This window comes from Fukomys damarensis, unplaced genomic scaffold, assembly GCF_012274545.1.
Source record: "Fukomys damarensis isolate Sample0158 unplaced genomic scaffold, DMR_v1.0_HiC HiC_scaffold_6, whole genome shotgun sequence".
Classification (NCBI taxonomy): Eukaryota; Metazoa; Chordata; class Mammalia; order Rodentia; family Bathyergidae; genus Fukomys; species Fukomys damarensis.
In genome coordinates, this window is record NW_022900918.1 from 3032492 (window position 1) to 3046671 (window position 14180).

Sequence of the window (14180 nt, forward strand, 5' to 3'; positions counted from 1 at the left end):
AGAACTTCCCACACCAACCTCCAGTAAGTTATTCAAACTTTTGAAGTCTTATTTTTATCTTATATAAAATGAATCTAACAAGAATAATGACATGGGTAAATGAAGTTTTATATGGAACATCTATATTTATCTGAGAAACTCAAGTGTTGTTTTAGGGTTTGCTAGTTCTGGGCATGTCCCACAATTTTTATTTGAAAACTACAGCACCTCTATAATTCAGAGACAATTGTGCAACTCAAAATAACACATTAAGCATTTAAAATAAATTATATATTCATTATCTTCAGAAGAAAAATGTAAAGAATATGTGCATGCAATAAATGTATGCAGATTGGAAACAAAACCTCCAATTAATTTTAAAGAATTATTTTATTGATAATTATATAAATTCATGGGTTACATATGATGTTTTTTATACATGTATACTTTTGAAATTATGAAATCAGGATGATTAGAATAATCATATTTATCACTTGCTTTGGTTGAGAATCTTTTAAAGTCATTTATTTGATATTTTGAAATGTACATTATTATTATAGTCACTATTTTATATAACAGGTCACCAAGATCTATTTTCCTTGTCTAACTGAAATTTGTAACCTTTAATCTATATATGCCATACATCCCTTTAACCTCTGGTAACTATCAGCGTGCACAATTTTTTAAAATGGGATTGATTTTTTTTTTTTTTTTAGATTTTATGTCTTAGTGAGGTCATGCCATATATGTCTTTGTGTTCCTGTTTTTTTTTTTCATTCCTCGTGAATTCCTCCATGTTCATCCATAATGTTACAAATGACAGAATTTCCCACTACTTAAAACTGGTTAATGTTCTTTTACTTCTCTTTTTAGAAATTATGCAAATGTACCACATTTGAAAATTCATTCCAAAAATGCACATTAGTTGTTTCTATAGTTTGACTATTACAGATACTATTTTGAACATGGAAGTACAGCTATGTCCTGGACTTGCTGATTTCAAATTCTTTGAACATATATCCAGAAGAATAATTGAAATTTATGGTAATTCTATTTTTGGTAACCTCCATATTGTTTTCCATAATAGCTATCTAATTTACAACAACACTAACATTGTACAGATATTCTCTTTGTTTTTCATACACTATTCTGTGTGGTTTTTACTTGTATTTCTCTGATGATTAGAGATTCTGAGAATATTTTGTATACTTGTATTAGCACTAAATAACAAAAAGATATTTTCTAAATAAATTGTATCTGTTTAGCTGTTTTCAACAATTTCTTCAAATGTAGCACTTGTGAATCACCTATATCTTTACAGTACTTTAGCAGTCTTGCACAATTATGGTCTTACTTGTAATTCTACATAATATAGAATGAAATCTACCATCACGGTTTCTAATGCTACTTCAATATTGCTTATTTCAATATTGTTTAATCTTCAGCACAACTTGGTAAACCATTTAATAAGATTGTTATTGTTATATTTTTCTTTTTAGTGCCTAGGAAAAATACTTGACACACACAATTTAAAGTGAAAGGGCATATTTTTGCTTCTCTGCTGACATGAGGGCAGAAATACCAGTTTGGAAGAGGCCAGTGGAGAAAAACTAGTCACTTCATGGTGGAAGGGAATCAAAGGGAGAAAGAGTGCCTTAGAGGAACATGCAAGAGGCCAGCAGGTATTCAAGGTTCAACCTCAGTGAACTCTCCATACACACACAGAAATGTGCTTTACTAATATCTTATGTGGCTCACAAAATAATGAAGTGGATAATAAAGTTTATTAGTACTGTCCCATTGGTAATTTCTCTAAAATTATGCTGAAAGAGGGGCAGGGATGTAGCTCAGAGGTACAGCACCTACCCGGCAAGTGTGAGGCCCTGAGTTCAATCCCCACTGTAAATAAGTAAATAAATAAATCATGCTGAAAGAAAGCATATTATATATGTATGATAATTACTGTTTTGACTTATAGAAATTAAATTTATAAGTGTTTGTATCTCAATACAAAATTTTTCAATGGAAATAACTTTCCAAAATTGAAAGTAGAATTTACACAATTTCTTAGGGTTGATTACCAAATATAGTATAGAATATGGTTATACAATATAGTATACAATACGGCTATATAGTATACAATATGGTCCATTACCAAATATGGTGTACAATATGGTTACATATTTATATAAATTAAAAGTTACAGGTAATCTTAAAGGTTATCATACAACATGAACATCAAACTATATGAATATCAATATGAATACTCTACTGTAAGTAACAGCCATATATTTAAAATGGTGGTCAAAATGTGATGACTTCAGGGCCAGGGATTTAGCTCAGTGGCACCGGGCCTGCTTCACAAGCACAGTCCTGAGTTTAATAACCAGTACCACCCCCCCCACATACATAAAGTGATCATTTCATAGTTCATATTTCCCATTCAGCTTGAATTTTGTAACCCTAAGAAATATACGAGTAAATATTCAAATAAATAAAATAACACACACACAAATTTCTTTGAAATGACAAATGCCAATTTAAAAGCATTGAAAATACACCCAGACTACTTTGGAGCATTTAATTATAAATTAGCACTATATTGAAACAATCCATAGAAAATTTCTTTTTTTTTTGGTACTGGGAATCAAACTCAGAACCTTGTGTTTGCCAGGCAGGTGCAGCACCACTGAGCTAAATTCCTGGCCCATAAATAATTTGATAAAAATATCATGCTCTGAAAATATTCAGAGTAATCCCTTTAAATTTTGATGCAAGGATCTTGGCAGATGTTCTGTGAAACTCATTTCTCTGTTGTAAATTTTATTTTCTTCATTGTGTGACATATGCATACAACCTTCTTATAAAACATAAACAAATTAGAAATTAAAATTGTCCACTTAGAAGCAACATATCTTGCAGTCTTTATATAACTTGCTCTTGAAATTTGCAAAAATGTATGGTGCAATTATTATGAAACCAACTATAAAGAAAGAAATCATGATGATAGTGTCACTGCAGGAAAAATTGTAAGCAGAAATTTTTGCAACCCATGCTAAAAATGTATTCCATTGCATCATTTTCTCTTTATTGGTATGAATAGCTTATGTGATTTTTAACTTAACATGTGGATTCATAAAAACATTGTGTTTATTTCAAAGATGATGGTGAACATGTTAAAGATTATGATTTTATGAAAATTAAGTTAAAATATATTACTTGCAAAATGCTTCATGTTAAAAAGCAGATTGTGAAATAATAATATAAAGCCATTTTTTTGCCACTTATGGTCAGAATATTTTTAAATTGGAAATTTAAAATTCATCTACTTTAAATTTGTCAGCTTTTGATGAAATAGGAAATGCAGTTTATATTGATTAAGTGACATATTTATTTTGGTAAGGACACTTTTATTGTTTATAAATCCCTTAGATGAGCATTTAGGATAGACGTGAATTTAATGGATTCAAGCATAAGATGGTAAGAACTCCCTATTTCTCAAAGACATGGAGGACATTAAATACTTTTATAGCATTCACCTCTTTCTAGTGCCTGTTCATAACTTAATAGAACTGAAAAAGAACATATTCTGTTTAACAATGGGTTGTGATTTATTGCTAATAGTCAAGCAGTGAATTAAATATATTTGGTCATTAAGAATATGGGCTCATGAATCAGAGTGCTCGTCTTCAAATCTCAGCTCTGCTACTTTCTAGCATGAGATAGCATACATGTGGTTAACAGCTTGTATGCTAGAGTCCAATCTTTTGGATGTGAATGCCAGTCTTACAATGTATTAGTTGTCTAGCCTTGAGCAAGTTTTAAAATTCCCTGTACTTTAGTTTTCTCATCTGACAAAACTGGACATATAGTAATCTACATGTTAGATAAGCTGTTTTTTAGAGAAAGTGGGTTAATATACTAAAGCCTTGTGAGCAATCTGTGATTCCCTGACAATATCTGAAATCTCTAAGGTATTAGGAACTGTGCCTGGCAAACATGCAGTGCAAAATATGCATTCCCTTTATTATCCCCTCTAGTTAAAAAAAATGTGTTTAATATGTGCCAGAAAATCTTATGTGTACTTGGCATACATTAGTAAAACAAATGTGCTTATTTGCTAATATATATTAAGGAAGATAAAAATTACCCAGGCTTTGTGTAATTATAAATTATAATATAACAGAGAAACAGGTTATAGGGGAAATAAGCAGAACTGTAGGAGAGTGAGTGGGTAGGGTATGAGAGAGGTTATAAATTTAAGTACACTAGTTCAGACAGGCTTAGTGACATGGTATTATTTGCACAATGCGAAAAGGAGATTTATATAGATATTTGAGAGAAAAGCATTTGAAATACAGGCAGTGATCAGCAGAATGGCTTTATTGAAGAATGTGTCTGCTATGTTCAGGGATTAGAAAGATTAGAATGTTTGAAACAGAGTGAGTAGGAAAGAAACTACTGGGAAATCTATTAAAAGTTATAATTTGGGGAAATCATGTAGGGTTTAAAAAGGTAGTGTAGGAGCTCAATTTAGTGAAATGAAATTCCTTCAGAGTTTTGAGCAATATCGTGTATGATATGAATTACATTTTAAATCAATGTCCTATCTGCTATATAATGAATACATTCAATGGATGATAAATATTGTGAAGTAGGAAGACAATGTTAGAATAGGAAGGGGAACAGAATAGATTCAAGGGAATCAACATTAAAAGCAGAACCTGGTAGGAGGCTATTGTAAAAATCTATGCCAGAGAATTTGTTAGTATAGCTATAGTGGTAATGGAAGTGTTGATCAAATTCTGGATTTATTTTGAAGGTTAAGAATTATAGTATTCTGCTAGATTATGTATATAGAACATGACGAATTGTAAAAATGACAGTAAATTTTGGTGTTATAGCTTTATTAGTAGAGTTGTCATTGAGAGGAAAAGGTTCTGAGAAGAGTAGATTTTAGAGGGTAACTAAGATTCAATTACAGACTCATAGAATTTGAAATATATCCTAGACATCCAACTGGAGATATCAAGTAGGTTCAAACATCACAGTGTAAGAGTAACAAATGTGATGTAGTGTAAATAGGAAAAAAAATGGGAAAATTCCTGAATAGATTGGAGGAGATGGGATCTTACACATAAATGAAATAATTAGATCAAGAGGGAGGATATAGCTCATGGATGGAGAAATTAGCAAGTGGAAAGAGTCAACTTTATATTTGTGAGTTCTAGATTTCCTTAAAACATTTTAATTTTTATAGTTAATAAGGTTAATACCTGAGAATGCAGATCAAGTAAGGAGATACTGAGGATTCAGAGTGGAAGAAAATATGTTAAACAATTACCTAAGGGAATGGAAAATGAGGCATGAACAAAGTGGTCAGGGAGTGGTTGATTATAACCAGTATAACCATATTTTTTTCTCAGTTATATTTTGCCTAATGAGAGCAATGCAAAGGACATAGAGTGGTATATAAACCATACATTTGGTTTTCAGAAAGCAAATATAACACAGAAATAAAGACAAGGAAAGTCAAGTGTTGCAGGGTGAAGTGGTCATAGTCATTGAAAAGGAAATGCAACAAGGACAAGAGCAGTATCTAGACCTGAGGATATTTATGAAATCATTCAGTGTCAGTTCAGGTGGAATGAAAGAATTGCTAAACTTAGGAGACGTAATATTAAAGCCACCAAAGATAAATATAACCAACTAGTCAGAGAATGGTTATTGTCATTATGGTGTACTCTGTGTGTGTGTGTGTGTGTGTGTGTGTGTGTAAAATTATTGGCAATATCAAGAAATTAGTAATGATAATGGGTATTACAGGCTGATGTAAGTGAAATAAAAATTGAAAGGTTTAGGAACTGTCACAAGGGAGACTCCAAACTTTTATCTATCTATCTATCTATCTATCTATCTATCTATCTATCTATCTATCTATCCACCTACCTACCTATCTGTATTGAACTATCCAGATGTAAAATCACAATGCCAAAGAGAGTAAAAAATTAAACTCTTTTTCAGTATTATTGATACTTATTTCAACATTTTCTATGAAATTAAAATATGAAAAAGCAAATTTGTTACCCATTATCTTAAACTATTCAATTCTAGATAAATAAAAGTGCTAAGAGTATGCCAAATACACACTATCAATATTCTGGTAATTGATCAAAATATATACTGATGAAATTCTAACTACAAAGGAAAGTCTACTAAAATCTAGTTGTAGATTTACATTCCCCTAGAATGCAAAATATTTTCATTTGAATTAAAATGTATGCGTATTGATAGTATCTTTGAAGAAATAAAATTTCCTACAAGAATATTTAAATAGACAATTAATACAATAACTCAGGTAAAGCTTGAAAACTTTAAAACTGCATTGCAAGCTACGCTAAAGAATTGTATTGAGCAGAAAAGCTGCATATGAATTTAGTGTAGCATAAATGGCTTCATTTTGTGCAGGATTTGTTAAAAGATTTATACTGACATCAGTGCAGAACTGATGGAATTCTCCTCGGATATTTCCACATCACATAATCACGATACTCTGAAGCATAAATTTTGAAAAACCAGCTCACTTGGCACTTGTGTATTCATTTTAAAGATGAAAACATTTGTGATATGCCAAGTGAAGCAAGAGTCATGACAGAAATGTGTAGAATATGCATTTTCCACTTGGTAAATCCTTTAAACTCGGTAAAGTGATTACAGTCTTTTGGCCAAATGCAGCTTAAAAGCCAGTATCCTTAATTGAGTGTTTATTAAATATTTCAGATAAATTTCAGTTAATTGTTTTACTAGCATAATAAAAAACGGGACTCTTCAGCAATACAATTAGTTGATTACCCATATGGGTTTTAACAAATGTCACCATTTATTGTCCAATCACTGCTTTTTCAAGACCCAACAAGGGATACAGTTGTATTTGAACACTGAAGTTATATCTTTACTAATTCTTTTTTCCCTTAGACTGTTTCTAATACTTGAAATTACATACTCCTTTCCATGCATTGAAATTATTTAATCTCCTATCAAATTAATGGACATCTCTTTTGCAACTCAGGTATCACCTCACATGATCTTCTTGAATACCTCAGGACATTTAAAATATTTATTCACATGTCACATTTGAGTAAAGACTCCCTTTGACCACCACCATCTGATATTTGAAAACTACTATCCAATATTCCCTAATCATTTCTCTGGCTTTTTTTTTTCTACTTAGTGCTTATTAGCAACTTATAATAATTTTGTTTTACATTTATCTTTATTCTGTGCTCCACCAGAAAAATCAGTTGCCTATAGCAGGAAGTATTTTTTGCTTGTGATCACTGATCACTTAGATTCTAAATGTGTGTCTAACCTAACTAATAAAAATGTTGAAATATTAAAGTCCAATAATCATTCTAAAGTTGTTTTCAGTGTCTTAATCATGTGAAAGATTATTGCAAATGTTTCTTTTATTAAAAAGGGGATTGAATCCAGGGTAGATTTTAAAATTCCATTTATAAAATGAGGTACCCTACTAGGTACAGGGAATATAAGAAAGTCCCTATGGTCAATCAGAAAGTTAAAGTCTTGGCAAGTTCTATATTATAACTACATTTTTCCTCTCTTGCTTCAATGGCTAACGTTGAGAGTTTAAACCAATTAGCATAAGGCCTTCTCCTGGACACAGCTGTTGTTTCAAGAGAGAATATGGGTAAACCAATAAGAACGTTTGGCACAAATTTCCAACAATAAATGTCATTATGTAGTGTACCTTAAATGTACCAATAAAATTAATTTGAAAAATAATGTTAGGATGGCTGTTGGAAATAGGCAGATATATTTTCTTTTCCTAGGTGTTTAGAAAGCAACATGTAGATTTGACAGTAACTCATTGCTAATTGATTGCACATAGTAACTGTTCTAACAGCTCAGGTAGCACAACAAAGATATTTAGTCCAATGACGTAACCAAAAGTGAATGGACAATCGCACCTTGAACTAAGTCTGTACTGGGACTTGCACTTAAATTAGCTTATGCATTTTGTTTTTACTGAGAACAAGGAAAAATTTTCCTGAACCAACTGGCAGCTTTCTGTCCTCCTTTCCCTAACTCCCATTCTAGAAGTCTCAGAAACAATAAGACACAGCTACTCCTCACTGCTGGTGATTAACATAAAGACTGGGAAGACTCCCAGGAAAAGTAGTATCTGTGTGTGCATGCACATGCATGTGTCTGTTGATTTATTTCACTGACCTGGAAAAATATTAGTTGCTAATATCGGGTTCATATATTCCCTAATAATAAGATATCTCATAAGACTTTTCAGATTTACATCTAGAGGCATCAGCTGGCATTGAAATTGGACGCTCTGGAATATGGAAGCAATATTAATGATTTGCACGTGATTATTATTTTCATATTACTCAGTGTCTGATTACAGATTCCATCCTCTGAGGTATAATCCTACTCCTGCTCACAGGGGATGTGAAAATGTGTAGGACATCTCTGTCTGCTTTTTTGTTGTACTCATTCAGTGTTTTGCTGTGATCTCTTCTGTTTTCTCCTCCTCCTCCTCCTCCTTCTTCTTTCTGAAATTTTTAAGTCCTTGGTATTTGGTAACAAAGATGCAATTTGGGTATCTATTTTCTCATTCCCCTAAATTCACTACTGTGACACACTGAAGTTGGACTATAAATTGTTGATTCTTTTTGCACATTTCCAAAGAATATTATTTTTTGGCTTTAAAGCTCTTTCACAAAAAGTTACTTCCTTATATCATCATCATCCTGATGAGGTGTAGATTCAGAAACATACAGAAGATGGACAATTCCTCAAGTTAATCTTAAAATGCACAGCATGTTGTTCTTAATATATGTATTATATCATTACCGTCAAGGCAAGTACGAAATTCCTATGCTCTTCATCTGTAAACTTTAATATCTATGAAAAATAAATATTGATATAATATTTCAATTTTTTCTTATCTTTTTATTTGTTATCAGGGATTAGACTTGAGATCTTAATGCTTGTGAAGTAGGTGGGGGGACCACTGTGCTAAATCCGTGGCCCTTAATATTTCCATTTAACCAGTTGCAATATTGATTGATACTCTGTCCCATTTTCTATTTTTTATCAAAATTCCTTTTTCTTTGTTTTGCTAATGTTTCCTTCTTATTTTTCAATTTTAGACTTATACATTATTCATCACAAATAAATGTATATTGAGTTCCTGTTCTTTTTTCTTAAGGTTTACCTTTTAGGCAATCATAATATATTATTGCAACTTAAAAAGTTAATATTGATATAATATGATAAACATAACTGCAGACTTCATTTGGGTTTACCAGTTTTTCTGTACTAGCATTTAATTTATGTTTCCATATTATTTCTGCCTAGTGTTTTTCACTTGAAAGTTCTTGTTCACTATTTTCCATAAGCTTTTGTAGATAGTCCTTAGATTGGGTTTGTCTGTTGTCTTTTTGTACATGGAATACTCAGTCTGGAAAAATATCACAGAAGTAAAGTGTACTTCTCATTATGCAATACTTTATTTTTTAAAATTTTGGACCCTAATATCCCTTCTGCACTATCATTTCCTGATTTATAAATTTGTACAGACCATTATTTTCCAGCTTAAATAGATTTTTTTCTATGGATAAGATTTTTATCTAAAATTAATATATTATATTTAGCATCCCAATGTTTATTTAGCATATTTCGAAATAATTTACAGTTAACCAGTGTCTTCCAAAAGCATTTTTTAAGAAGTATCTTAGCTCTTGACATAATGAATTTAAGATCTGATTTCCTCTTTTTTAATGGCTGAATATTGCAAAATTTGTATAAAAAATAACTTTGCAATGATTGACATAAATTGGTAAATTCCCATGACAACCTAGATAACTCTTAGTTAATATAAAATTTTATAATAAAAATAGACTTACTGCCCCATATTTTAATAATTGCTTCTTATAATTTTAATGCTAAATAAGAAAATGTATTATCAGGGGACTAGATTGCCACAGGGCCATAATTCCAGCCTCATAAATTTCTTCTAAAAGTTATTTTGAGTATTGGGCTGTATTTAGGTTGATTGCAGATTAACAACTACTGCTCATTAAGTTAAATCAGATACTACTACTTGCTTTTCTGTACTTCTAACTTCTTCTTTTTTTTTTTTTAGCTTTCCTAAATAATTAGGCTTACAGTTCTTTTTACTTGTAAGTGATATATTTTTTAAATGTAGTGAATTGTAGTAATCTAGAAGTTCATCACTTTAAGTGATGAAATATTTAACCTTGCATGTTTTTATAATGCAAAGGATATTATATTTTAGAAAACCAGTGCAGAACTAAGTTAAATTGTTCTTATGAAGTTTAGTATTTGCTATGAAAAATATTAGTAGTTCTTAGACAAGCTAATACTAACCTTTAAAATATTATTATATAGTTTTGTTCTAAATTACAATGACAATTTTATTATGTAATAATATATTGAATATATACAAAATTAATAGATATAACTAAATAAAGTGTATGTAGAGAATATACATATGATTTCTTGTTTTTCAAATCTTATTGGAGATTTTAGAATTTTTTTTAATAATTTATTTTTAAACACCTTCAGATTTCAGTATATTTTTCAAGTTGAGGTCTTCAAGTTGAGTTTGTTCATATGATATATTTCAATACTTTATCTCATACTTAATTTGCAACTTTTATTTATATTGATCATGGTAATGGGAACGGTGCTTCTTCTAGATTAGAATTATTTATTTTACTCTATCTTTTAACAGTTTTCTTTATTATACTTACTGACAATGATTCCACTCATGATGTTTAAATATTCTATCTTTTGCTATTCTATACTATCACAATGTAAATAAAAGAAAAAGAAGAAAACAGTGTAAGATGGAGAGGAGAAGGAAAGTGGACAGAGTAGAGTTGTCTTAATGATTTAGATATATGTAGTAGAATATGTGAGTTGCTATGATGAGAATATCAAACTATAAGATATAAAATGAAACTTTTATTTATATTTTATCTTAACAAATTGTTACATTGAGAAATTTGTAAATAGCTAAAGATAAGTGACTCACTTTCTAAAGGAATTAGTATTAACAATGTATTTGCTAAACATCTTTAAATTTTGTTTCCTTCTTGCCATTGATATGTATATTTCTTTGCTTTTGTTACCTAGAATTCCTTATTATGCTTTCAGTTTAAGAATCAACATTAAATAAAAATTGACAGCTACAGAATTAGTATGGTCAATTGAGTGACATACTTTATGTTCATAGGAATGCCAATTGCTCCTAAATAATTAGAATTAAATAAAATGACTTTTATTTTACTTTTCCACAATAGAATAATAATAAACAGTAACATTGAGAGACAATGAATACCTATTAATCCAGTGTTCTGTTATGTCAGAAAATATAAAGAAAATAGAAATAAAAATTTGACAGGCTTATATAAATAACATTGAAAATAATATTATACATAATTTTAGCAAGCCTGAAACTATATAGACAGTCAAATAGGAATGTCTTTGATGGTCCGTCCATAAGAGTTATAATGAAAACAAAACCTTATAAGAGTCATCTTTACATATTTGCATAAATACTAACAAAACAAAATCAATGAAACCCAATGGCAAATACATTTTTATGTATTCCTTATTTCTCCAAATCCTATGGTATAATCTAACCAAAGTAAAAAATTACTTCTAGTTATCCTACCTTCCCAAGAAATTTATGTTCCTTTATCTGTCTTTTTAAAATAAAATAATCACATTACTACTATTGTCAACCAGAATATTAATAACAGAATTTTCAGTATATAGCGTCATTTTATTAGGCTATTATTGATGTTTACTAAACATATTTTAGGAAATTTATATTAAAGCTTTCAGTAATAAAATGAATAAGCAGGGTGTGTAGCACATGCCCATCATCCAGCCCTCCAGAAGCTGAGGCAGGAGGATCACCAGGAGATCGAGGCCAGCCTAGGCTACATAGTGAGTTCAAGGCCAGCCTCAACTTCATAACAAGACCCTGCTTCAAAAACAAAGTTTAATCAATCAATAAAGTCATTAAAATTTTCTGGCAAAAAGTCTCAATTAAAAGAGTCAATTCATTAAATTTATTATATCATATTTTCTAAATTTCTATATAAAATTAACTTATTAATTCCTGAATTTGTGTTTCACTTTTTTCACACATAGAACATGATTTCTATCAGAAGTTACTATTAGTACTTTATATTACATCTCAGCTCAAAATAGAGTCCTATTCTATTGTTTTTGCCAGAATAAATTTTAATTGATTTAACTGAAATTAGCCCCCTTGCTTACTAATATAGCAAATCACAATTAAAAAAAGAATACAATCAGAAATCCCATTAATAAACTTACATAGGGATAACCAATTGCTCCTAAATAATTAGAATTTAATAACACTACTTTTCCTTTTTTGTAGCAAGTACTTACACTAGATTCTATAGAACATAAAAGTGACAGATTGTGAATTTTGGCATTGTGATGCTGCGATATTGTCTCAATCAGGTGCATAAAAGTGCCTTTGGCAAGTGTAATTGGTGTATTCTCTGGTTCTTTCCGTTCAATATCTTTGTTAGTGTCAGTGAGAAATGGGTAAATTTTTACTTTATAATCATTAAGTTCTTAAATAATTTAGACTAACGAAAGAGTTAATTTATAAAACAAATTAAATCAATCCCGACTCTTGAATTCACACATTAGAAGCTGTTAAATGTTTCCTTTCAGTTTTAACCCAACTTGGTTCTTAAACTAGAAAAAAAATGGGCTAATAGTAATTGATGAAATTGTTTCATCAATCAAATTGAAACTTCTGCTTTGTATATGTTGCCTGTAGGACAAATACTATTAGCATTATAGAAATACGAAAATTTTAAAACATTTTAATGAATTTGGATCATGAAAAAAATAGTCTTAAAAACACTTCCCTTTTTACAATTGTTTGAATTATGCATTATTTCTTATTACCATCCTTGCTAATTTCATCTCATTGCTCTAGTAAATATCCTCTTCAGAAGAATGACTTGGGGGGAGTTATACAAAATACAGGTGCTTTTTATTTTTAAAGTGCTTTGCTATTTTACATCAAACTTCTCAGCAACCAGTGGAGGGGGAAATTAACATTACCTCCATTTTACAAACAAGAATGAAAGAAAAAAAAATCAAGAAGATTGTGTGCTGATGCCAAGGTACAAGGTAGACAGTTGTATTAAAACCTCAGCATTTTTTCAGAGTAAATAAAGAACACTAGGTTTCCTAGAAGATAAAAATATTCTGAGTGAGAGTGGGAGTCGGTTCTGGCAAGTTCATGTATCCTTACAAGAACATAAAATGTACTGCCACCTATCAAGTACAGACCACATGCTCTTTTATTTACTCTTCCAAAGATCCTTTTAAACTCTGAATATTTTAAGTATATGTTTGTGCTCAGAAGTGTTTTCAACCAATTAGTTATTACAACTGTGTATTACTTGCTACAGGAAGTACATATTTTCTCTTTCTCATGTTTTTCTTTGTACCTGTATATCTTCTTTTAGTTTCTCCAGTCTCTTGAAAGCAGATGGTGTGCTAACTATTCTATTCCAGGCTATGCTACATTATTTTATTTCAGTGATCACACATAGAAGAATAGGTTTTAATTGTAATAGATGGAGATTGGAAATGCATTTGCAGGCTCCATGTTATATTTAAAACAGGCTATACAGCAAGTTCAAGGAATCTTTGCATATATTGTTTAACATTACCACCCCTTGTCTTCTTTGGATATTAATGCATAGTACTCTGTTATCTCAGTATGAGAAGCAATACAATAATATTTGCTAATAAGGAATGGGCCATGTGAAAATGAAAATTTTGATGCATTCTAGATTATCACAAATACTAGTTGGTCAGAAAAAATTTAATCCTTGCAATTCTATGTGATTCTAGAAATTCTTTAGATTATGACCTGCTAAAGGAGGTTACCATAGTGCTCCAAAACTGCTCCCTTGCTCTATGGGAAGAATCTGTTTTAATAAATAAAGTTGTATAAGAAATCTTGTGAGCTTGAGACTTTATATTTTTCTACCATTGGTTACCATAAACTAATATATGTTGTAATCCGAACATCCAATTCTGAAAATCAACAATATTCTAAAATTGGTCCAAGA